Genomic DNA, 27986 nt, shown 5'->3' with positions numbered 1-27986 from the left:
TACTGGCTTCTCTTCTTTTGCTCGTGTGATGAATGCAGCTGAATACCAATGGCTCAGAAACATTAGCAGTAATAACAGAGGAAGTTTATAGTGATGAAGGGGCCACCCCTCCTGTCCTTGGCCCAAGACCAGATCATACAAAATCAGTGAGTGATTGACTAATGACCCATGTGCTTATCTGTGCATGTGTGTTTCTGAAAACAGATGTTTGCTTTTGACTTTCAGTGGTAATTTCAAATAGCCTTCAAATTTAAAATATTTTAGTATGAGAAAATTAATTCAAAATGAAATTAAGATTTTTACCTAAAGAGGACTCATCAAAAACTTACTCTTTTCAAAAATAAAAATCTAATGGTCTCTTTAAAAGTTAGAATACTTACTAGGTTTTTGCTTTCTATATTTTTCCCTCTTTTCCAGAAAAGTGATCTCTTTCTCTGGTTTTTCTGTTTCATAATGTGGATAACTATTATACCTACAACTTGGATCTTTCCTCTTGTCCAGATTACATATTTTATTTTTCATTTCTACATGTCTCTGAAAGCCTTGATGTCATTCAAAAGACAGATGAGCATGAAATTTCTCACCAGCTAAAGAGAATTTTGATAGTAATGACCTCAGATGGAGCCAGGAAGGAAGAACTACTAAAGAAACTTGCAGGGGACTGTGATGTGGTGGCACACAGTGCATTGCACGGGCAGAGCTTTGAGGACTGCCATGGGATCCTCATCTCATGACGGATGGCTATGTTTTTTTTTCATTCCTTACAATTGGCTTGTTTAGGTGAAAGGGAGGGTAGGCATTATATTTGTGTAAAATGTTTTGTGAAAATTAGTAACAGTTATCTCAACATTAAGGTTTCTCATTTTTGCATTTTATCTTTTTGTATTAAAAACATTATTTTTGAAGTGTGCTACTGATTTACTATGTTGTTATACTGTTTTTTAAAATTTTCTTACATTTTAAAAATGTTTTTAGTTGTAGATGGACGCAATTATTTTACCTATTTATTTGTTCTGTGGTGATGAGGATCAACCTAGTACCTCACACATGGTAGGCAAGCACTCTACCCTGTTATACTATTTTGGATCTGGGAACACATAAATTTTATTTATGGGCCTGTGATTTTGGCAGTTAAACTTTTCTTTCTTTCTTTTTTTTCTTTTTTTTAATTTTTTAGCATTGTGGATTGAAGCCATGGGCACTTAACCACTGAGCCACATTCTTAGCTCCCCCCAACCCCTGCCCTTTTTTTTTTTTAATTTTCAGACAAGACCTCACTAAATTGCTTAGGGCCTCATTCAAAGCCACTGAGGCTGGCTTTGAACTTGGAATTCTCCTATCTCACTCTCTCAAGCCACTGGGATTACAGGCACACACCACTGCATGCAGCTGCTGGTTACACTTTTAAATTCATTCATGTTATGGTAAAAAAAAAAAAAAAAAAAGTCTCACATTTTTTTAATACATGTTTTTTGTTTTCTGAAAGTACTGTGTGTTCTTTAGAACAATGAGATAACTTAGTTTTGGTTAAAAATTAAGGAACTGAATAGTGTGTCAGTAAGAATATCTGAAAATAATGAACTATATCTCTGTAGATTTCCACAGTCTGTAACTGACCCTATTCCTGCACCTCTTGGTGATTCAAATGTTGACAATGGTGCCAAGTCTTGAGAAAAACAGAAAAAGAAGACAAATTTGACTGACTAAGAGATTATGGAGAAATTAAGTATGTTACCTACATTTCATATTATTCATGAATTAATATTTCTTAAAACAATTGGCCCAAGTCTGGGGACATGGCTCAGTAGTAGAGCACTTACCTAGTGTGTGCAAGGCCCTTGGTTCTATCTCCTGCACTGCAAAAAAGAAAAGAAAATATCCACTTGGATTATAATATATGCCTTTTATTTTACCTTAAGTCAGAAAAAAAATGTTTCCCTATAGGAATAATTACTTCCATTAAAATGTAGTGAGCTGGGCATGGTGGCACATAGCTATAAGCCCAGTAATTTAGAAAATTGAGGCAGAGGATTTCAAGTTCAAGGTCAGTCTTGGTAACTTAGTGAGACCTTGCCTGAAAATAAATATAAAATGGGCTGGGGATAAAGCTCAGGAGTAAAGTGCCCCTGGATTTAACCCCCAGTACCACCCCAAAGCAGTGAAGTCAAAGTAATATTTATTTTGTTTGTCACAGTATTTGAAACTTAGTATGTATTCATAGTAAAGTCGGTCTCTTTGGGAGCAATACTTCTTTCCTATGAACCAAATTTCAAGGATATGTACATGGGTGTAGTTGGAAAACTTATCAAAGAGGTTTGTATATATTTGTCCAAACTGACAGCTTTTCAAAATAGAAATTTGTAGTAATAGGATATATTCTAAGGAAAAACATGTTTTCCTTGTCTCTTTTAATTCATTTACTGTCAGTGGCCTGAATCCAGCATTATAAATAATGTAAACAGTTCCATGAAGGAGTAACAATAAGGTTTGTTTACAAGGCTCCAGTAAGTATAAAGAACAACGTGAGGGCTGGGGATGTGGCTCAAGCTGTAGCACCCTCGCCTGGCATGCGTGCGGCCCGGGTTTGATCCTTAGCACCACATACAAAACAAAGATGTGGTGTTCACCAATAACAAAAAAAATAAATATTAAAAAAAAGAGAGAACAATGTGACCTAGAAGGCTCAAGGAAAAGTACTTTATACGTGGGTTCCTACAAGCATTTACGTGCTTAACATTTAATTGTTCTTAATTCCTCAGTACTTTACAATATGAAACTGCTTTGACTGCGGTATCCTATATATATTTGTATATAATATTCCTTCTCTTAGGAGGGCTGCTTTTATAAAAAAATAAACCTGAATATTATTTTGACTATTCATTTGTTACCATAGTTATCACATCCCATATTTTTATGCCCTTAGCTTCTTGGCTGGCACCTTAGTAGCTAATTTCAGATTAAGAACCTACATAAGATTATTCATGGGAGTTTCCTTGATATTGTCCATGTCTTCTTTGGTCTTGAGTAAGTAAAAATTTAATGTGATTTTCTTATGTTTTGACTTACTGGTCATAAGAATTTACATTATGTTTTCATATCCAACCTCCTAATTCTAGCATTTCTTGGCCTTGATGTTGAACATTCCTAAAATAGGTACAGGATTAATTCTTATTAATCTCTACAGTAGGAGGTGGTTTACTAAATATATTGAAAGGAGATATACTGAAATAGTCAGAAAAACCAGTTAGAGTTATTCATTTGGCTATCATTTATTACTACTGATTGAGTTTCATAACTTATCACTAGTGTTAAGACAGGCACTGGAGAAGGAAAAATAGGGTGAGGAATTTCCCATGAATTGCCAAGTTTTTGTTTATTTCTATTCTTGGGGTTGAACCCAGGATTACTTTACCACTGAGCTATACCCCAGCCCTTTTTGTTTTTGGTTTGAGACAGGATCTCACTGAGTTTCCAAGACTGGTCTCCAGCTTGTGATTCTTTTGCCTCAGCTCCTGAATAACTGGAATTACAGGCATGTGCCACCACATCCTGCTGGAATTGCCATTTCTTTTTTTTTTTTTTATTGTTGGTCATTCAAAACATTACACAGTTCTTAATAAATCATCTTTCACAGTTTGATTCAAGTGGGTTATGAACTCCCAACTTTACCCCATATACAGATTGAATTGCCATTTCTTTAGTGTTTTGTTTGAAACAAATTATTGTTGAAACTTGATGTGTTTGAAAACCACTGTTTTAAAATCAGTAGAGTTTATTAAGCAGGGTTAATGATACCAAAATTAATTTGTCTTTAAAATGCTTGAGTGAGCTTTTAATGTTTTGTTGTTATTGTTCTTTAAAATAGGAACTATTGTGAGCATTGGTGACCCTAAGACAAAACATACAACATATGAAAAAATTGGACAAGGGTAAGTATTTCTGATTGTATTGTCATATTGTTCACTATTTACAGGTATTCAGCGTGAGCTCCCTTTTTCCCCCTGACATTGAGCGCTCACTGTATTCTAGGAGTGGTACCTTATTGGATTTGTGTAAATACATAATGCAGTTATTAAAAACTCAAAACTCCTACTTGTTAGCAATGACTTTATATCATTGCTTCTTCTTGAATGTTATTTCTCATAGATGGCAAAGGATTGTGAGATTGAAAAATTGCTCATGATATATTTAAGAGACAATTTTATTGCAGGGTGATAGGCCATAAGTCATTGATTTGGGGCTGGTATGTAATTCAGTATAGAGCATTTGCCTAGGATACATGAGGTCCTGGGTTCCATCCCCTGCATTGCAAACAACAAAAGCAAAGCAAAGCAAAAACCCATGCCTTTAGCTTGTATGGTGGTACACACCTATTATCCCAGCAACTCAGGAGGCTGAATTAGGAGAATTGCAAGTTTTTAGCCAGTATCAGCAATTTAGTTAGATCCTGAGATAAATAGGATTAGGGAGTTAGCTCAGTGGTAAGGCACCCTGGGTTCAATCCCCACTACTAAAAAATAAATAAATACATAAAATAGCCTTGAATACTATCATTGAGTACTGATCTTTGAGTCTGCCTTTCTGATTTTGTTCAATAATTTTTTTTAAAGTATACTAAGCTCTTTCCTCCATTGCTTGAGAACAATGTTATTTCTAGAAAGCGTTCTGTGAATTTAGAATGAATTAGTAGAATGTAGAATGAGAACTTTTGGAAACTTGCTTATAAATTTCCTTTTAAAAATAAAATTCAGTTCAACACTAATTTTAAAAATAATAAAAACATTGAAAATCACCTGAATATTTTGAACAGGATAATAGATGTTATATGTTGAATATTAATAATGAATAAGAATAATACCTATGTATATGGATAGATATCAGAAATCCAGGTGAATTTATTTGTTTGTTTGTTCGTTTATTTATTTATTTTCTTTAGGTATTGTGTAATGAACTCAAGGTGCTTCACCACTGAGCTGCCTCCCCCGCCCTTGTATATGCATATGCCACCATACTCAGCCAGATAAATTTTAAAAAGCAAATTGCAGAGAAACACATAAACAGAAATGTCATGGTTTAAAGTATAGAAAAGTGCATGAAATGATGCACATCACATACAGGATAAACACCAAATTCAGGTTGCCTTTGAGTGGAGGGGGAATGCCATAAGATAGGACATACCAAGAACCTTCAAGTTTATTTGAAGTTTCTTGTTTCTTTATCAGGGAACTGTATTCATGAGTGTATTGCATTTATTCTTTACCTTTTACTCCTATATTTTTGTAGGTCTGAAATATTTCAAATAAAAGTTCTGGCTACAAGGATTGCCTACTCCTTTCCCTTTCTTTCTTTCTTTCTTTCTTTCTTTCTTTCTTTCTTTCTTTCTTTCTTTCTTTCTTTCTTTCTTTCTTTCTTTCTTTTTGTTGTTTTTAAGATGCTAAACCTTAAGTGTTCTTTGATCCTTTTTCAATTGTGAGAAGGGCAAAGTCTTTGGATATTATAAATGGTTGTGATTTAGACATCATAATTCTGACTGTGTCTTTTTCCCCTAGGTTTTCTGGTACATGTAGTTTTTATTGCGATTGATGTGGCTCTGGGTCAAAAGGTAGCAACTTTTTTCATACTTCTAGATGTGTATATTAGCTTTTTGTTTAGGAGAAAAACTAGATAAAGCTAAGCAAAATCAATAGGAATATATTTTTTAAGTTGGATATGTTGTAAGAATTAAACTATGTAATTTTATAACCATTCTCACATTAGGGGGAACAAATAAGGAATCATGTCATGAATATGCAAGCATTTAAAAAATATTTTTCCAGGTTGGAGTGAAAAGAGGATGAATTCCTGGCACTGGGCTGAGCTTAGGTTGGCTAATCAACTTCAAGAAAAATTAGAAAATATTTAGGGTCTGGGTAGTATAAAACACTGTGTATAGTCAGTGTGCAAGTAAAAATATTACTTTGTCAGTTATAATCTCATAATTTCACTATATAATAAATATCATGTGGTACTATAAATTCTTAACTGGTTGATGTTTGTTACTTCCTGAGAGAATGAGGAAAATCATTGATTTGTTTTTCAATTTCGTTTCCATTATAGGTTGCTATTAAACAGATTAATTTACAGAAACACCCACAGAAGGAACTGATCCTTAATGAGCTTTTGGTGATGAAAGAATTAAAGAATCCCAACATAATTTACTTCTTAGACAGCTAAATATGTTTGAGATTCTTTTAATCATTAGGATAAAAACATGGAAATTTGTATTCTGGTGGTTCAATGGAGGCTAGCCACTTTGAAGTGTCAATACTGAGAAGTTAACTTAAAAGAGAAAGAGAAGAGGTGAAAATAGCATATTCCAAATCAGAAGGTCCTTTTGCTACAAGGATATTATTTGGCTGCTGAGAAAAGGCAGGCTAAATGAAGGACATTGCTGATGGTGTGTATATTCATGCAAATGATCAGAAGCAGAAACATTAAGGAATGATTAGCTGAGATTCATGTCTTAACCCACAGAAGTGACTAAACACAATTCTTAAATGTTTAGATCAGTTTTTATATCAAATGCTGTTCTTTGTAGGCAAATTGTACATGTTTATAAGACACTCCTGTAGGCCAGGTATGATAGTGTAAGCCTGTAACCTTAGTGACTAGAGAGGCTGAGGCAGGAGGATCATGAGTTCAAAGTCAGCCTCCATAATTTAGCAAGGACCTAAGCAACTCAGTGAGACCCTGTCACTAAATAAAATACAAAATAGGGCTGGGAACGTGGTTCAGTGTTTGAGTATCCCTGAGTTCAATCCATGGTGCAACTCATGAAGTTTACAAATTGATGTTTAAAAGAAATAAAAAAAATGATAGAATGAAAAATTAAGTATAAAATTCAATACTCTACAAAAGTGGTTACACACATGAATGAAAAAATGATACTAGTGTTTGTGTTATAGGGTTACAGGTGATTTTCTTCCATATATAAGTTTGTTTAGAGTGAGGAATTGGTAATATATTTTGAGATTTTTTGACCTATTATTTGATCTGCATTCATGGAAATAAATTTTTAGGTACATTTATTTGCTTTCTAAAATAATATTTCAAGTCAGCATGGAATGCTGGTTAAAATAAGCTATAGGCCTTGGAATCATTAGAACTTGACTTTAGAAGCTGATTCTGTCACTTATTATGTGATCTTAGATTAATTAGTTAATCTCTCCAGCCTCTGTCTCTGTATTTGTAAAACAAGACCAATAATCTCTGCATTATAGGGTTACTTTGGTTGGAAAACTTCAAAATATACACCTAGACTACTATTATGGGCAATCTATGAAGTAAAAATCATAATGAATATCATAATGACCCTCAGATATTTTTTGTGCTGTTACATATTAACTTTCCAGTTTTCTTGTTTATTCTCAAAACTATCATCTCTGTCATTTTATTATTATGGTGCTTAACATTTGCACTCTTGAACATAGAGTGTCATATGTTCAAAAAAATAGAATGTCAGTTTTGTATGTTCTATTTTTAGTTACCTGGTAGGAGATGACTTGTTTAGTATCAGAGTACCTTGCCGGTGGACAACTGACTGATGTTGTTACAGCAACTTGCATGAATGAGGCATAGATTGCTGCTGTGTGCAGAGAGATGAGTTTGCTTTCATCAGGATAAAGTAGGATGATGTGGGGTTAGCAAGAGATACTTATAAAAGGAAGGTTTTCCTACAAGGGGAATTGTACACATTCTCTGCAAGTTATCCCATATTATTTCATCTCAGATGAGAGTGCCAGTTCTTAATATATAGGATACCTTTGGAATGAGTTATGGCACTTTTTAATTTTTTTGTAGTATTGGGGATTGAATCTAGTTTGCTGTACCACCAAGTTACATCCTCAGCCCTTTTTATTATTATTATTTATTTTGAGACAGTCTTAAAAGATGCCTAGGATGGCCTGGAACATATGATCCTCCTATTTTTGCCACTAGTGTAGCTGGGGTTACACACATTGCTGGTTAAGATTTTGAAGAATGAAATTCACCAGCAAATCTCCTCATAGTCATCATAATAGTTTATCATCCAGATAGGCTACTTCTGAGAATAGATTGGGGTACTTTAAAAAATATTCCACTCAGCGAGCTGTGGTGGTGCATGTCTGTAATTCCAGTGACTCAGGAGGCTGAGACAGGAGGATTGAAAGTTCAAGGTCAGACTCAGCAAATTAGCAAGGCCCTAAGCAACTTAATGAGACTCTGTCTCAAAATTAAAAATAAAACCTGATGGAGATGTAGCTCAGAAGTAAAGTTTCTTCATCCTAAAACCATAGAATCTTTCCACTTGTACCCTCCCCTGCGTCCTGAAAATTGGGAACTAAAATTATCACAGAAAAAGCAAGACACGTGTCTAACTTTAATATCAGTAAGTCTGCTTCTAGTTTCATTGAAGGTGAAGAAATTGATCATTTCTTATATTTTTAAATGGATTTCCAGATGTTCTGTTTCCTATGGCTAGTAGAATTTTCCAAATTACCTAAGTCTGAATCAAAAACAAGTGTTCCACCTGTCCATCTGTAACTTTTTCTATAGAGGAGACTTAGGTTACTAGTTTGCTTATTATCACTGAAACTAATATTATGCTCTCCTGATGTCACAGGGATCATTGTCATAAATAACAAAATTATAAAATTTTATGAGGAACTATTGAACTATTGTATAATACATAGTGAATTATTTTTGTTCAGGTAAAATTCTTGAAAATTTAATTCTAAGTTTTGTTCTACCTAAGAAGGAAGGAAATAAGAACTTTTCATAGTTCTGAATATTATGTCCCTTAACAAAGTAGGTTTGGTCACCTAAAAACTAAAACTTAACAAGAATTTATCTATTTAGACTTAATTTGTTTTTTTCATAGTTGATATAAAATCAATTTCAGGAATTGTTCTAACTGCATTCACTTGGGTCTTCTTTTCTGTGCCAAAAATTTTAAATTGTGACAAGTTAATTTCTACTTATTTGTACAGTACTTTTCTATTTATTTTTCTTAACAATCTGATTAAATGCCTCTAAATATAATATGATCATACCATATTTTTCAGTTTTTTTATAATAGTAGAATATTTTGAATAATAATTTTAGTAGTTACAAATAATGTGCAGACTTTGTTGTTCTATTCTGATGAGAATAGGAATAAAAATACTACAACTTTTCCCAAGTGTATGACTTATCCTTTCAGTTTATATTAAAAGACCATGGGGCAAAGAATTTTTTAAAATCTCATTCTTGTTTTTAAGAAAAGGAGGAATTTATTCTTACTTTTTTCTTTTAAATATTTTTAGTTGTAGATGGAGATAATAACTATATTTTTTTTTAATTGTGGTGGCTTTGTTAGTTTCAGTTCTGGGGAACAGACTTCGGGTCTCGCACATGCTAGACAAGTGCTCTACCACTGAACTCTACCAGTAGCGATATTCTTTCATTGTTGATGTCAGATTGTGGATAGAGCTTGACATAAAATCTACCAGAGAAGAAACAAAGAAGACATAATACATTCCATTGACAAACCCCTGGATGCAACAAGACCACCCTCTATTTTACCTGCTTCTCTCAGTGGCTCACATTGATTAGACTTCTGGGTACCTAAGGTTTCAACTGCAAATAACCACAAGTTTATTCTCTACTATTGAAATAATCTCTAAATAACTTATGCTTATTTACCTGCTGTGTACTATTAAGCATTTAAACCTGAAAAGGCCTAGAAGTATATGGACTCATCCAGTATTTTATAAGAAAGACCATTGAAGTCAAAGTTTTAAAAATCCATGGCAGAGACTGGGGATGTAACTCAGTGGTAGACAGTTTGTCTAGCATGCACAGTGCCCTGGGTTTGAGGCCCAGCACTGCAAGAACCAAAAAAAAAAAAAAAAAGAGAGAGAGAGAGAGAAAGAGGGGAGGAGAAAAGCAGAAAGCAATCAATCAGTGATAGATGAGCTGGACATGTGGCAGACGTCTGTAGTCTTAGTAGCTCAAGAAGCTGAGGCAGGTGGATCAAGTGAGGCCAGCCTGGGCAACATTGAAATGTGCTGTCTAATAATAATAACAACAACAACAACAACAACAATAATAATAATAATAATGGGAAATAAAGGACTTAATAAGACATTCTTTAATGATGTCTCTAGATGAGATCTAAGTGTAGGAGGAGATCTTCTTACTAATTAAGGGATTATATTGTCATAATACTGCATATGAGATTTTTTTTATAAATGTTAAGTATTGCAGGGTTTTGGCTGAATACTACAGGCAGTGCTCAAGCCACAACTACTATTATAATGATCCTGTGAACTAGTGAATGGGACTTTCAAGGACTGCTTCATTGATACCTGTTTTCTTTTGTTCAGTGTTTACTGGCATTAGAGTTTTCACATGCCAATCATATCATTCACCAGGACATAAAAAGTGATAATATGGTTTTGGAAATGAAAGGAGAAGTTAAACTTAGTGAGTAACAAGTGAAGAAAAAAACATTCATTTTTTTTTACTGTACTTTCCTACCTTTTATATATTAAAAAACCCTCATCTGTTTATATTTTTGAAAATTAATATATAGAAGGGGAAAGAATCTATTCTAGAGGCAAAGACTACAAACTAGGAACTAGATTGGATTTAAATAACAAACCTGCTATTACTTACTAAGTACTTTGGGTGATAAATCTCTGTCTCTCTTTTCTCATTTATTCACTGAGGAAGATAATAGTACCGATCTCAGGATTCTTTTTGGAGGTTAAAAATGTAAAGGACTAAGAAGCAGTGTCTAGGACTGTCCTAGTGTTGATGCTGTCTTAAAGGGATCAAGTTGAATTTGTTTATGCCATCTGTTAACATTGTTTTTTTTTTTCATTGTACTCTTCAGAATTCTCTAAGTTTTATAGAGTATAGCCTAATAACGAGAAGGTTATATGACCCTGACCTCAGAGATGACAAGAAAAATATCCCACTTTTCTAATGTTCTTCTGTATGAGACACAGTAGGGTCATAAAAAAACATCCTGAACTTCTTTCCTCTGTGCCCATAATCTTCGAATACCTTCCTGCCCTCTGGAGAACTCAGGCAGAGCTATTAAACTACATACTGTAAAGGTTACTCAATCAGGTCATGAAAATATAACATTCTATATTTAAATGATTTTAGTGGGCAATTGGAAATAGATAATCATATACATTTTGGTGGAGACATATGAAAATGGAATTAGACATATTGGTTAATGTTTTGTGGTGACTCTGACACTAGATGAATGCTCTTAGGTAAATTAACTACAAATATATATGCCTTGGATACCCATTTGTAAATGAGAATAATCTTAATAGTAAGCATACCTGGGGCTCAGCTTAGTGGGGCATGCCTGTAATCCCAGTTGTTTGGGAGGCTGAGGCAGGAAGATTACAAATTCAGAGCCAGCCTAAGCAATTTAGCCAGGCCCAAAGTAACTTAGGAAGACCCTGCCTCTAAATAAAATATTGAAAAAGCCTGAGAATGTGGCTCAGCGTTGAAGCACCAAGGCAAATTACCCAGAACCAAGTGTTTTAAAACTACCTATCTCATAGGGTATCATGAGGATTAGATGTTTTTACAAGGTACTTGGAACAGTACCTGGCTTTTATAAACACTGATTTTCATTATAAATATTATTTACCCTAACAGTTGCTCTTTTCTGTATTTACTCCTATAGAATTACTAAATTTTATCTGCAATATGATAAAGAAAAACTAAACTATATTAAATGTCAAAGAGTAAAGAAATGGAAATTAGGTGTGTATATACACTATAATATTTATAGTTTTTAAAATGAAGCAGATAATATATTAATATGAAAGGATATCTTCAATAAACAGTTTACAAAATCTCCTAGTTAGGTAAAACAAACAGGAGTTCATAGCTATTATTCATTCTTCTGTAAATACAAAAGAGTCTAAAGCTTACAGACCTGAAACCAGTAGTTACCTAAGTAGTTGAATGGCTTTAACAATAGAAGTGAAGAAAAGATTGTAAATTCTCATCCTGACCTTTCAACAAAATTACCATCAAGTATTAAAGTAGGTTTTCTGTTCCTCAGTTACAATAGAGACAGGTGGGGTAGATTAATGCTAGTGAGTACCTTGTCAGTACAATTGCACTCAACTGTGTTCTTTTTCTAAGCACTCTGCTCAGTTGTATGCTTAGGGATTCTAGCTTCTCTTTATTTTATTCTAAAGTAGTTTCAATGTCTTAACCTTTGCCTGATTCACTGCATTTAGATTTGGTATCCAACTTTGGTGATTTTCCTCCCTTTCTGGTAAAACATCTCTCAGTTTTACTAAAACTTGAAGAATAAAATGTATTATTAAGAATGAAAGCCCTTCTAATAATTTGTACTATGTTGTAGGAAGAAAAAGCAAAAAGTGGCAGTATGCAATGTTTTCTAAATATTTTAATCCCAGTCTGGATTACTTTATTGTTAAATTCTTTTTTTAAGAAAAGAGCCTGAACATTCAAAATGTAATTATAGCATCTGAAGTGAAGTCTTTTAAAAAACCTTCCCTAGAAACTATTAACTCTAAATGTTTTGTTTTTGTTTCTTAGCTAACTTTAGTTTTTGTGCTCAGATCACCCCTGAGCAGAATAAACGCACTACCATGGTTGGAACACCTTATTGGATGGCCCCAGAAATGGTTACGTGGAAAGCTTATGGTGCTAAAGTTGACATTTGGTCTGTAGGTATCATGGATATTGAGATGCTTGAAAGAGAGCCTTCATATCTGAATAAAGATCCCTCAAAGGTAAGACCAGTTTAACACCAGCTTTATTTTTTCTCCTTACAGCATAGTTCAAACTTCCTTGTGTTGTTCATTGGTCAAAAGTTTACAATCAAAATATGATTGTATTCTGCCCTTTTTATGTATCTACAAATCACACAGCTTCTGAGTTAGAGAGCTGAGAGTGTTAGCTGAAGAGTGTAGATTTTTACTGGTCAGCAGTGTGGTTTCTTGTTTTGGGTATAAGTAAGAACATATTCAGCTTTTTACATAGTTGAAGTACCCTAGTTAGTTGCCTTTTTCTATAGAGTTAGGGTATTTTTCTTACACATTTAAGTACCCTGCATATAGAAATGAGGTTATCCACTTTGAATGTCAGCCTCTTCACCCCAAAGTCCAGAAAAGAGAAAAGCAAGGACACACCTCTGAGAAAGGTATATAACTGAGAGTGTTCAAGCCCATTTTTAAACAGAGTAGACTTTGAACAAGTAAATATTCTTGCATTTGAGGTGAAGAATTTCAACCATCCTCCAATCTCCATTTATATTCCCATATGTGACACAACATCATTAGTAATTAAAGACATACAAATCAAAACCACAGGACACCACTTTCCACCTCATTTCAGACAATAATCAGCACTGTTGAGAATGTGGTAATATTGGAATTGTTGTTCAGGCACCGTGGTGCACACCTGTAATCCAGGGACTTGGGAGGATAAGGTTGGAGGATTAGAAGTCCAAGGCCAGCCTGGGCAACTTTGTAAACTCCATCTCAAAATAAAAAAAAAGGTTATAGCTTAGATGTAGCACACTAATTAGTTCAATTCCTAGTACTATAAAAATGAAAATTAAAAAAAAGTTTGGAATTCTCATATATTGCTAGTGGGAATGTATTATGTGGCACTGCTTTGGAAACAAATTTGACAGTTCTTCAGAAAATTACTATTAAGTTAACATATGACCTAACAATTCCACTACTAAGTATATATCAAGAGAATTGAAAACCTATGTCCATGGAATGGAAAATATAGATCAATGGTAGAGTGCCTAGCATGCACAAGACCCTGGGATCAGTCCACAGATCTGCCAAAAGGAAAAAGGCAACATGCCAACAAAAAAGGTGCACAAAGTGTTCATAGCAATATCATTTAGACTATAGAGAACTAGAAACAACCCAATTATCTGTCACCTGATGAATAGTGGAATATTATTTGGCCATAAAAGAGAAGGAAGTGCTAATACATGTGCTATATTGACCCTTGAAAGTATTATACTGAGTAAAAAAGCCAGACAACAGAGGGGATTGGATTTAGATATTCTTTGCTGAAAGATTTTTCAGAACCCTGTACTTTCATTTATTTATTTAGCCAATATTGAGTTTAATACCAGTCTTGTGCTAGGCAGTGTTTAAATTGCTGCCCAGAGAATCAACAAAAATTCCTGCCCTTGTAGAACCTACACTCAGATGAGAGGAAAGAAACAATAAGGTAAATCAGAATAATAAATTAAGCAATAGACTCTTTAAGTGCTAGATTGGCAAGGAGAGAGAGCGGCAGGGGAGTCAGGGATTTTCTTTTAAAAACAGTGCTTTTGGAGGGTTTCACTGAGGTGACATTTGGACACAGATGTAAGAGAGTGATGCTTATTTACCTAGGGAAAGGCATGACAACAATTACAAAAACCCTAAAGCAGGAATATTCCTGGGGCATTCAAAGATCTTGAAGGAATTTATCAGAGTCAGAGTGCATTGAGCAAACAATTGGCAATAAGGTAGTCAGTGAAATGAGGCCCTGTGTAGTGCTGTGTGGGGATTCTGACTTTTTATCTGAGATGAGAATTCTGGCTTGTGTTCTAAGATGGGGAAACCACTGGAAAGTTTTGAGCAGAGGCATAAAATAGTCTTACAAAAAATTTAACAGGTTCACTCTGGTCACTTTGTTAAGAGGAGATTCTCAAGGAAGGCAAAGGCAGAAGCAGGAAGACAATTTGGAAGCTGTTGCAATAATTCAGGCAAGAAACAGCAGCAATGTAGACAAGGATGTTTTCAGAGGTGGTGATAAAATAAATAGCTAGATCCTGGATATATTTTGAAAGGAGAGTTGATGTAAAAAAAAAAAAAAAGAGTTTAGTCTAAGCAAAGGGAAAGATGTTATTGAAGTTTACCTTAGTTGATATGGGAAAGACTGCAGGACAAGTAGAGGGGTTGGGATGGTAGGTGGGAATTTAGCTGACAACATTCTAACATTTTAGGCATTTTAAAGTTAAGACACCTACTAAGATGTTCAAGTGGATATATTGATGAGGCTGTTGGGAATGCAAGTCTGGAACCCAGGTTAGAGAGATCAAACTGAGGTTCTTAGCTACAAATGTTTTCTAAAGCTATAAGGCAAAATGACATCACAAGGTCCAAAAGGGTATAGACTGACAAAAATTCAGCTGGTACCCTGACACAGTCCATAAATAAGAGTTGATCAGGCAGACCAGCAAGGAGACTAAAAAGGAATGGCAGGAAAGATAGGGAAAACTAGATAAAGAAATGCCCTGAAATCTACATGCAAGAAGTGAGGGAGAGATCAGCTAGGCAAAAACTGCAGTTATTTCAATTAAGATGAAGACTGAGACTTGATCAATTTAGGCATAATGTTGGTGAAAACTTGAGGAATGGGAACATCTGCTTTCTGTCAAAATGAAGTAACACAGACCAGATTAACCCACCTTGCCTAAATGAACCCTCCAAAACAAGATTCTGTGAACCAGTACTTTTCAAGACACTGCATCAGACAATAAGTGAAGGGCAATAAGGAACAACTGAAGTGAAACTTATGGCTGCCCCAGTTGCCAGGCCATGTTCAGAGAGGGATGACTGTGATGGGACATTGCTGGAAAAGCTGTGAAAGAAGAAAAGATGAAGACTTTCAAGATCTGTGTGGAGAAGCCCCCCTTAAGCATTCAAAGGAGATTGGTATGAAGAGCCAATGTAAAGACTAAGATAATTATCTGACAAGATTGGAAAGGAATGGGTTGGGGTGTAGTTTAGTGGTAGAGTGTTTGCCTAGCATTTGCAGGAACTTGTTTCAGTCTCCATCTCTAGGAACAAACATTGGGGTTGAATGTGATGGTGCACATCCATCGTCCCAGATAGTTGAAAGGTTGAGGACTACTTGTATGAGGAACATAGTGAGATCTCCAGCTCAGAAAAACAAGATTGGAAGGAGCAGTTCATGCCACATTTGAAAGCTTGGGAGTAGTGCCTGTTTCTCTCAGCCACTGTGGAAAACCTTATCATTCACAAGAAGATGAGTAGAAGACATTGAATCTAATCTCAGTGATGGTAAATAACTACCATTAAGTTAAATGCTACTTCAGTTCCACCTAACAAATCTTACAAATGAGACCCAAATAGCTTAAAACTGCATCCCAGCACAAAGCCTAAGAATATTTACAGGGCCACAACCATAACCATGGTTATACTCAGACCTCAGAAAAGGATTTTCAGCATCCTCTGCCTTGGATCTGGTTGGACCCAGTGAAATCAGTCATTTCCCAAATGTCATTCAACTATCAGCAGATCCGGAAGATGATCAAAGGAGGGATTTTCATCTATGAGCTTGAGACTGTTCATTCCCAGGCTAAATCTGGAAAAACACCATGGCCTGAAAGAAGGGGAGTCATATGGGCATATGTTAGAAAAGGTAACCTGGATGAGAAGGGTAAGAATTGTGCAGTGGCTGCTCAAAAGATATCACGAATCTGAAAAGATTGACATTTGTACCAGAGCCTGTATCTTCAGATAAGGGAACATAGCCAAAAATAAAGCAGATTCTCATGGAACATACCCCCAAGCTGAAGGCAGACAAGACCTGTGAGAATCTTGACTGACCTGGCTGAGGTCCATGGGAGAAGGGAAGACCACTAGTTTTGTGCAAAGCACCACCAGGCCAAGAAAGACTGTCAAAGGATGAAGTTACCCAGAAATAAATAAGGCTCTACCTCCTGTGTGGCCTCCATAGTTACATAGATCAGTTGTTCAAATAAAAGAAGCCTTGATCTACCTGGAGAAAAGTAAACGAATATTGATACAAATCCAGATGTGACCAGAACCCAACAAGTATCCAGACATCCCATAAACATTTTACCAGAGAGACAAAGGAGAGAAAAATCTTGTTCATAATGAGGTAAAAATATTCAGCTGAATCCAACCTAAAACTAACACCAATCAAAGAATTAGTACAGAAGAATTCATCATTAAAATAATATTTATAATTGTGTTCAAGGTATTTAAAAGTCAGATATATCTTTAAAAGACCCAAATGAAACTTAATCATGTGTTATGGTTTGGATATGAAGTGTCCCTGAAAAGCTCCTGTGTTAATATTTCTTAAGTGAAATGATAGGATTAGGCCAGCTGTAATCCAATCACTCTATCCTAGTTTGAATGGGCTAGATGGAAACTGTAGGAGTGTGGCTGGGTGACATGGGTCACTGTAGGCTGCCCTCGAAGCATTTGTTTTCCTCGCACCCCTTTCTTCTTCTCTGTGCTTTCTGGCCACCTTGAGCAGAGCAGCATGCCTCCATCATGCTCTTCTGCCATGACATTGTGCTTCACCTTGAGCCCAGAGTATTGCAGTCAGTGCACCATGGATTAGCAAAATGCATGTTCCTCTAAGGTTTTCTTGTCAGGTGTTTTGGTCACAGTGACACAAAACTGATGAACACATTATGGAAACTAACATCTGAGATTGGGTTAATAGTAGATTATTATAGAAATAAAGAACTAGCCACAGTGAAACATAAACATAGAAATGAAATAAAATCAGTGAGCTGTGAGACCATTTCAAGTGTTTTAGTAATATATAATGAAGTTCTGAAATAAAAAAATCAACCCAGAAATCTATCTTTCAAAAGCTAAATAACAGCTATCTCAAAAACATTCCAGTTGAAAGTACTTATAACTATTTGGGTAAACATGTAGATTTTTGTTATATAAACAAACACCTTTAAAAAACAAAACTGTTTTAAAAAATAATAACAGTAGAGGCAGGAGATATGCATATGTAAAATGACAATAAAAGACTCAGGGCCAAGGGGAAGAACCCTCAGAAATTTGTCCTATGTTGCATGTTGTGTCAGTTGATGGTAGAATGTGTTCATTAAAAAAATGCAAACATGAAATAATAAAAGACAGAGGGTACCTAATAAATAAGGAACCATTTTTAAAAAAAAGGGTTGGATGGGGTGGGGATATAGCAGAGTTGGTAGAGTGCTTGCCTCACAGGCATAAGGCCCTGGATTCAATCCCCAGGACAAGAAAGAAAGAAAGAGAGAGAGAGAGAGAGAGAGAGAGAGAGAGAGAGAGAGAGAGAGAGAGAGAGAGAGATATGGATGGAGGGAGGAAAAGAGAGAGAGAAAGAGAGAAAGAAAGAAAGAAAGAAAGAGAGAGAGAGAGAGATATGGATGGAGGGAGGAAAAGAGAGAGAGAGAGAAAGAAAGAAAGAAAGAAAGAAAGAAAGAAAGAAAGAAAGAAAGAAAGAAAGAAAGAAAGAAAGAAAGAAAGAAAGAAAGAAAGAAAGAGAAAAAGAAGAAAAAAAGACTGGAGATGTAGCAGTGATAGAGTACTTGTGTGTTAGTGTGTATAAGGCTCCGAGTTCAATCTCTAGCACTAGAAAAATAAATAATTAAGTAAAAGGCATCCAGCAATGTGTACAAATATCAAAACATCATATTGTACCCTATAAATACATATAATGACTATTATTTAATTAAAAAAAACATTAATTTTATTAAAGGCCACATTGAAGGAGATATATAGTAAGGGGCAACTGAAAGAGTTCTCAATAACCAAAACTGGGACAATTGGAATGACAAAATAAAGTAGTAAGGAATTAAAACTTGAAATTTAAAATAAATATTTATGAATCTATGCTGACATAAATGATTGAATAAATAAATTTGAGAGAAGAGACCTATGTAGAAGAATTCTAAGTTTATGTGACTACTCCACCTGCAGGAAGTAGAGCATAACTCAAGAATGGACTGCACATAGTGACTTCCAGAGAACACAGTATGGGAAGGGATGAGGAACTTCACAGTGGGAGAAGTTAACAAGCCCTTGGCCAGGTGATTAGGTCAACATCAGCAGTCATAAACCATGTTGCTAATAGGTACCTTTAGTATGATGTAATGCAAACAGTACTGTTTCCAGGCATCACAGCCCAGCTATTTGGGAGGCTGAGGCAAGAGGGTCACAAGTTGGAGGCTAGCCTCAGCAACGTAGTAAGACCCTATCTTAAAATCGAAAATAAAAAGAGCTAGAGCTGTAACTCGGTGTTAGAGCAATTTTGGGTTCAATCCCCAGTACTGCAAAAAAAGAAACAGAAAGAAAAATTTGTGATTTTCTCCCCAAAACCCATTATTTTGATATAACCTTAAAAAAAAAAAGTCAGACACATTTCATTAAAGGGGTAATCCTACAAAGTATGATATCTTCCCTGACCAGTACTCCTCAAATCGTCACAGCCAAGAGTCATCTTGGAGACATGACAACTAAATACATATGTCTTAGAACAGGAAAGGATAGTGGGAGAGTAAATGGAATATGGAAATCCAGTATGCTGCTGAAAGCACTAAGAGCCCATATGAGGTTAATGGATCTCAATCTCAAGTGATACCAGTCATTGTGGATGAGTGGGGTGTATCCCTCTACACTCGGCTGCATGGATACAGGAAAGGAATACACAGTTTTAACCACATTTAGCTGGATAAATACTGTAAAGTGAGTGGGAGAGGGTCATGGAAGTGACATGTGAAAAGAAAGATGGACACTAAAAGACCTATGGGATTTTCAGTCCCAGTGGAGTCATAGGATTACTGACTTTGTAGTGCTAGGAGTACAAAAGTACAACTTAAGAATGACAGTTGCTGGTATCTGTCCTGGCAGAGGGCAGGACATGGTATATATGGTGAGAAAAGCTAGTGCATAAGTACGTCAGAGAAGAAGGCAAGGAACCATAACATGCCTCTGTGTAGCTATTAAAATAGCCATGAATTATGACAGGAGTAATGGTAGGGATGACAGTGCAAAGAGCTATGATCTAAAGGAGTGAGGGGAGAATAAATAAAATAAAGGGCAAAAAATCTAAATAAACAACTCAAGAAGATACACAGGTGGCAAACAAGTATACAAAAAGAGCTAAACATGCTTGTAGTTAGGGAATTGTTAAGTCAATATAACAATGAGATACACCTATTAGAATGCTTAAGTTAAAAAAATCTGACAATACAAAACACTGAGTGAGGATGTGGAGCAACAGGAATACACATTCTTTGGTAGGGATGCTCCACTCCTGAAGACAATATTTTAGTTTCCCACAAAACTAAACATAACCTTATCACATAACCCAGCAATGTGTTCCTAGGAATTGACCCAAATGCATGAACATGTCCAAAAAAGCCTGTACACAATTTTTATAGTATCTTTATTCACATTTTGGTGTTTTATATACACACACATACATACATACACACACACACACACATATATAATTTAGATTAATAGAAGTATATCCATATCTTTTTATTTGTGGTGGAGTGCTTGCCTAGAATGTACAAGTCCCCACAGAGCGCGGGTTCCCTTGCAGGGGACTGCCAGGCAACTCCAGAACCGTTTTTGCCAAAGGTGCAGCAGGGAACACGCAACCGCTGCGTTCGGAGTCGTGGTCCCGCCTTCAGAGGATAGGACTCGGCACACAGCCCAGTTCCCGTCTCTAGGTGCGGCAGCAGGACGATGTAGTCAGAGCAGGAAGCAAATGGCGGCTTCCGCGGAATGGATTTTCGGCCCCGAAACCACCGCCCAGCCAACAATCCCAATCCACTAACTCTCTTTGCATAGAAAATATTCAAAAAAAAAAAAAAAAAAAAAAAAGGTGTTGTACTGAGGTTTCTTTGTCAGGTACTTACAATCCGCTGATGATTACTATTCAGCTCCTCTGTCTCAGAAGGCAACTCAGAGATGGTCTCTATTGTTTGCTTAATTTTAAAATCTAAAACTTCTATAAAAATCATTAATTAGAAATAATTTCATTTCTACAAATTTAAATGTAATAATCAAAACTTAAAGAATATAAGATTTTCTAAGGGGTATTTGTTAAGAAAACACCCATATTATAAGGTACTATTTAATTTAGAATAATTTGTAGGAATTATGAAGCTGACATATAGCTAGTTAAAGAAGAGTTACCGTAGATCCAATTGTTTTGAGATGTGACTTTTAAAAAACTTGTGGATGTTTAACAAGATTGTACACATTGATAGTAGAATTATCATCATTTTTCTTTGTACTTATATGTCACTCAGGTGGGGTTTTTGTTGTTGTTGTTGCTTTTGTTTTCTTTAAGCAAATGTATTGTTATTATACTTCAACACAGAAAAAATAAAGCTGTCAGGCCTGGTGGCACACATCTGAAATCTCAGATTTGGAGAGACTAAGGCTTCAAGTTTGAATCCTTCCTGGGCAACTTAGAGATAACCTGTCTCAAAATAAAATGAAAAGAGGGCTGGGGTATAGCTCAGTGGGAGAGCACTTACTTGCCTAGCATATGCTGCCTGGGTTCAATTCCTACAGCACCACTCCTCAAAAATAAAAAAGAGAGAGAGAAAAAGAGAGAGAGAGAGAGAGAGAGAGAGAGAGAGAGAGAGAGAGAGAGAGAGAGACAGAGACAGAGACAGAGAGACAGAGAGAGAGAGAGAGAGAGAAGAAGAAGAAGATGATGAAGAAGAGGAGGAGGAGGAGGAGGAGGAGGAGGAGGAGGAGGAGGAGGAGGAGGAGAAGGTGGGGGAGAAGAGAGAAGAAAAAAATAAAGGAAGAAAGGAGGAGGATTCAAAATCCAAACAGGTAGAGATAATGATAACTTTACTCACTTTAGCATTCATGGTGAATGCCTTTGAAGCATTAATAGGGGCAGGAGATGTTGTTCAGTGGAAGAGTGCTTTCCCAGCATGCACAAGGCTCTGGGTTTGATCCGACCACCACAAACACAAACAACCAACCAAAAAACAAAAAAGAGTTCTATAAACTTGATAAAGCAATAAAGTACATTATAACTTTGCTGAGCTACCTTAAGAATGTCACAAATATTGCATCAAATTGTTGCACACCTATAATCCCAGTGACTCAGGAGGCTAAAAAAGAAACATAACAAGTTTGAGGACAGCCTCAACAATTTGTGGAGACCTAGTCTCAAAAATAAAAAAGAAGCTTTAGGGATGTAGTTCACTGGTAAAGCAACCCTGAGTTCAATCCTTGGTAACAATAAAAATGTCACAGATATTATTCAATTTTTAGGCCTTATACCTGATTGCAACAAATGGAACTCCCAAACTTCCAAATCCAGAGAAACTTTCCCCAGTATTTCAAGATTTCTTAAATCAATATTTGGAAGTGGATGTTGAGAAAGGGGGTTCAGCCAAAGAATTGATACAGGTAAATTTGAAAATAATGCCATTTTTGAAAAAGTTTGACTCTATTTGAATAATCAAGAGAAAATTTTCACAGTGTTAATAATATTTCACTATTCATTAATCACTACCAGTAAGGCAGCTGCTACATTTTAGAGTTTCGTCTGTCAAAAATAAAAATTTAATAGTTATTGTACATTCTTGTATATTATTGAATATTGTATTAATTGAATGCTGGCATGAGTATGTTTATGGACTGCCTAACTGTAGATATTTGGAAAGTAGAAAAACTAAAACAAAAACAACTCTGTTTTCAACTATGAAAGTTACATACTGATTATGAAGGGTTTGTGCAGATATTAAAGTATGTGTTGTTTAAGAAATTGTATTCTTAAGTAATCTTCAGAGTTTAGTTGAAAGAAAATGTTTTGCTTCTAAATTATGCACTTCTCTGTTCCCTCTTTTTGGTAGCACCCATTTCTGAAACTGGCAAAACCATTATCTACTTCATACCACATATCCTGGAAGCTAAAGAAGTATGAATAGAAACTGTTGACTTCATTGACAAGGCTTCATAGTCTTCTTTCATTTTCTGAAAAGAAAAAAATAATGAAATGTAATAAAGTGTTTGTTGTTTCAAAAGTTATGTAACATAAAATTTGCCATTTTAACCATGTTAAGTAGACAGCTCAATGGCATTAATTACATTCACAAGATTGTATAACCTTCTGTTTCCAGAACAATTTTGTTGCTCCATACAGAAACTCTGCCACCATTAAGTAATAATTCTTATTTCTTCTCCTCCACCCACTGGCAGAAACCATTCTTTTTTTCTTTTTTTTCTGTTTTATTGGTTCTAATTAGTTATATATGACAGTAGAATGCACTTTGAAACAGCATACATAAATTTAAAAAATATTTTTCTGATTGTACATGATGTGGAATCATTTAGTTATTCATGCACATAGAATAATGATGTCCAATTCATTCTTTATACTACTATACTTTCTACTATTCTTCCTACCTCATACTCCCTCCCCTCCCATCACTTCCCTCCGCCTAATTTAAAGTAATTTTATTCTTCCAGCCCTCCCCTTTACTGTGAATTAATGTCCACATATCGTTGACAATATTTGACCTTTTGGGGATTGACTTATTTCACTTAGAATGATATTCTCCAGCTCCATCTGTTTACCCACACAAATGCTATCATGTTATTCCTCTTTAAGGCTGAGAAATATTCCATCCTATATATAAACCACATTTGCTTTATTCATTCATCTGTTGAAGGACACATTCATTGGTTCCATGTTTAAACTATTGTGAGTTGAGCTGCTATAAACAGTGATGTGGCCCCCTCACTGTGATATGCTAATTTTAAGTCCTTTGGGAATAGACCACGGAATGCAATAACTGGGTGATTTTATTCCAAGTTTTCTTAGCAATCTCCATACTGCTTTATAATGGCTGCAACAATTTTCATTCCCATCAGCAATATATTAGTGTCTCTTTTCCCCTACATTCTTACCAACATTTATTGTTGCTTGTCTTCTTGATAATTGCCATTCTGACTGAAGTGAGATGAAACCTTAGTTTGGATTTTCATTTCTCTAATTGCTAGAAATGTTGAATATTTTTTCATATATTTTTTGATCAGTTGGATTTCTTTTTCTGTGAAGTGTCTGTTTAGTTTCTTAGCCCATTTATTGATTGGGTAATTTGATTTTTGGTATTAAACTTTTTGAATTCTTTATATATCTTGGAGATTAATGCTCTATCTGAGGTGCGCAGGGCAAAGATTTTTCTCTCATTCTGTAACCTTTCTCTTCACATTGGTGATGTTTCTCTTTGCTGAGAAGATTTTTAGTTTTAATCCATCACATTTATTCTTGATTTTTATTCAAGAGCTTCAGGAGTTTTTTTTTTAAGGAAGGCAGATCCTAAGCTGACATGATGGGCCTACTTTTTCATCTATTAGATGCAGTGTTCTAGTTCCTAAGTATTTAATCCACTTTGAGTTTTGTGCAGGGAGAGAGACAGGGGTTTAATTTCATTTTGTTACATATGGATTTCCAATTTTTCCAGCACCATTTGTTGAATAGGCTATCTTTTCTCTTGTGAACGTTTTGGTTGCTTTCCTCTATTATGAAATAACTGTATTTATGTTGGTTTGTCTCTGTCTTCTATTCCATACAATTCATCTACAAGTCTATTTTGGTGCCCATACTATCCTTTTTTTGTTACTATAGTTCTGTAGTATAGTGTAAGGTCTGATATTTTGATGCCTCCCGCTTCACTCAATTCTTGATAAGAATTGCTTTGGCTATTCTGGGTTTGTTGTTTTTCCAAATGAATTTAATGATTGCTTTCTCTAGTTATATGAAGATGGTCATTGGTATTTTAATAGGAGTCACATTAAATCTCTATAATGCTTTTGGTACTAAGGCAATTTTGGCAATATTAATTGTGCCTATTCAGTATCAGGGTAGCTCTTTACATCAGGTCTTTTTCAATTTTTTTCTTTAGTATTCTGGAGTTTACCTTGTAGAGTTATTTCACCTCTTTTGTTAGATTGATCCCTCCCCTTTTTTGTGGCTTCTGAATGGGGTAGTTTTCCTAATTTATCTTTCACTAGGTTCATCACTAATTTATAGAAATGTGTTTGATTTATATTTATTGATATGATGTACTGCTACTTTGCTGAATTCATTTATTAGTTCTAGAAATTTTTAGTAAAATTTTTTGATCTTCTAAATATAGAATCATGTCATTGGCAAATAGTGATAGTTCGAGTTCGTTTCCTATACATATTATTTTAATTTCTTCCTCCTGTCTTATTACTCTGGCTAAATTTTCAAGGACAATGTTGAATAGAAGTAGTGAAAGAGGATATCCTTACCTTGTTCCAGTTCTTGGAGGGAATGCTTTCAACTTTTTTCCATTTAGAATAATATTGACCTTGGGTTTAACATAGATAGCCTTTACAATGTTGAGGTAAGTTCCTACATTTCTAGTTTTTCTAGTATTGTAAACATGAAGGGGTGCTGTATTTTGTCAGATGCTTTTTTCTGTATCTATTGAGGTGATCATATGATCCTTATTTTAAAGTCTATTGATGTGATAAATTACATTTGTTGATTTTTGTTTTTTGAACCAAACTTGCATCCCTGGGTTGAACCCCACTTGATTGTGGTACACTATCTTTTCAATATGTTTTTGTATTTGATTTGCCAAGATTTTATTGAGAATTTTTGTGTCTATACTCATCAGGTTATTGGCCTGAAATTTTCTTTCCTTGATATGTCTTTGGTTTTGGTATCAGGATGATATTAGCCTCATAGAATGTGTATGGAAGGGTTTCTTCATTTTGTATGTCATGGAATAATTTGAGGAATATTGGTATTAATTCTTTTTTGAGGGTCTTGTAGAGCTCATCTAAAAATACATCTGTTTCTGAGCTTTTCTTGATTGATAGGTTTTTGATGGTGTCTTGTATTCATTGCTTGAAAATGATCTGTTTAAATCATGTATATCCTGATTCAGTTTTGATAGGCCATATATCTCTAGAAATTTGTCAATCACTATAAGATTTTCAATTTTATTGGAGTATAAATTTTCAACATAGTTTGTTATGATTTTCTGTATTTCAGTAGTATCCATTGAGATGTTTTCTTTTTTATCACATATTTTAATAATTTGAATTTTTTCTCTCTTAATTAGAGTAGCCAGAACATTACCAATTTTCTTTATGTTTTCAAATAATCAACTTTTTTTGTTTTGTCAATTTTTTGAATAGTTTCAATTTAATTGAGTTCAGACTTGATTTTAATTATTTCCTGTCTTATACTGCTTTTGGTGTTGATTCAGTCCTCTTTTTCTATAGCTTTGAGATATAATATTAGGTCACTTACAGGAAAAGTACCTGTCTTAGATAAACTTTGTCTTACATCTCATTTGTTTAGGGATGAATTTTAATGCTATCAGCTGTGAATCCATTCTTAATAAGCCCACAGTATATATTTTTAAATGTGTATGTAAACGGTAAGACACATAAAAAAAAGTCATATATATAGATCAGGAGGGAAAAGGGAACAAAGATTCACAGGAATCTATTCCTAAGAGTTAATGGTTTAATATTCACTCATTCAGTGTTTGTGGTAAATGTGTAGAATGTGACTCCTGTAAATAATGATAATTGGCTGTATCTGTTCTTTAGATACACAGTTTATCAGGGGTGACTTACATAATATATAATATCCAATGCAATATAAAATACCATGTAAACAAGAGCCCTAAGAATGATTGATTGGTAGACATAGTTACAAAATAATACATCTCAAGCCAATTTTCCAGGACTCAAATATCCTGTAATTATCTGGAGCATGGCCTTGAGGCTAAAATTAAGAGAAAAGAACTTTGAACAGCAGAGCTTTGTTGGCTCCCCTCTTTTCCCAGCCTATGCCAGCTCACCAACCAGGGCTCTGCTTCACACATATTGTGGTTTCTAGGACATTAGAATGAAGGCTTTGAGTCTTTAGGATTGTGAATTAAGAGGCACTGAAAAGCAACAACTGAGCAAGTGTGAGTTGTTCTCTGAAGTGAGGTTAGAAATCAGTCAGAGCTAACTTGTTTTGTCTGAGCCTGGAAAAGTTCATGGTTACAAATGTGATTTTTAAAGCATTTTATCATACAATGCACAAAAACATTATTACTTTCTCATTATAGACATTAATGCAGAATAAGATAAAAATCAGAATGGTCTTGATTTGCATTTCTCTGACTGCTAGAGATGGTGAGCAGTTTTTCATGTACTTATTGATTGATTATATGTCCTCCTCTGAGAAGTGTTGGTTCAGGTCCTCAGCCCATTTGTTGATAAGGTTGTTTGTTATCTTATTGTTTAGTTTTTTGAGTTCTTTGTATATTCTGGATATTAGGGCTCTATCTGAAGTGTGAGGAGTAAAAATTTGTTCCCAGGATGTAGGTTCCCTATTTACCTCTCTTATTGTTTCTCTTGCTGAGAAAAAAACTTTTTAGTTTAAGTAAGTCCCATTTGTTTATTCTTGTATTTAACTCTTGGGCTATGGGCGTCCTATTAAGGAATTTGGAGCCGGACCCCACAATATGTAGATCGGAGCCAACTTTTTCTTCTATCAGGTGCAGAGTCTCTGATTTGATATCTAGCTCCTTGATCCATTTTGAGTTAACTTTTGTGCATGGCGAGAGAAAGGGGTTCAGCTTCATTTTGTTGCATATGGATTTCCAGTTTTCCCAGCATCATTTGTTGAAGTTGCTATCCTTTCTCCATTGAAAGCTTTTAGCCCCTTTATCAAATATAAGAAAGTTGTAATTTTGTGGATTGGTCTCTGTGTCCTCTATTCTGTACCATTGATCCACCCACCCGTTTTGGTACCAGTACCATGCTGTTTCTGTTACTATTGCTCTGTAGTACAGTTTGAAATCTGGTATCACTATACCTCCTGATTCACACTTCCTGCTTAGAATTGCTTTTGCTATTCTGGGTCTTTTGTTTTTCCATATGAATTTCATGATAGCTTTATCTATTTCTACAAGAAATTCTGTTGGGATTTTGATTGACATTGCGTTGAACCTGTAGAGAACTTTGGGTAATATCGCCATTTTGATGATGTTGGTTCTGCCTATCCATGAACAGGGTACATTTTTCCATCTTCTGAGATTTTCTTCTATCTCTCTCTTTAGGGTTCTGTAGTTTTCATTGTATAAATCTTTCACC

At 35.1% G+C, this 27986-nt stretch overlaps 1 pseudogene; it reads left to right on the top strand.

The window, feature by feature from the left end:
* LOC101967809 (serine/threonine-protein kinase PAK 2-like) overlaps positions 1–26806 on the top strand; it is a 37023-nt pseudogene extending 10217 nt beyond the window's left edge.
* The last annotated feature ends 1180 nt before the right edge of the window (positions 26807–27986 follow it).

This window comes from Ictidomys tridecemlineatus, chromosome 3, assembly GCF_052094955.1.
Source record: "Ictidomys tridecemlineatus isolate mIctTri1 chromosome 3, mIctTri1.hap1, whole genome shotgun sequence".
NCBI lineage: Eukaryota > Metazoa > Chordata > Mammalia > Rodentia > Sciuridae > Ictidomys > Ictidomys tridecemlineatus.
This window is presented reverse-complemented; position numbering and strand designations above follow the sequence as displayed.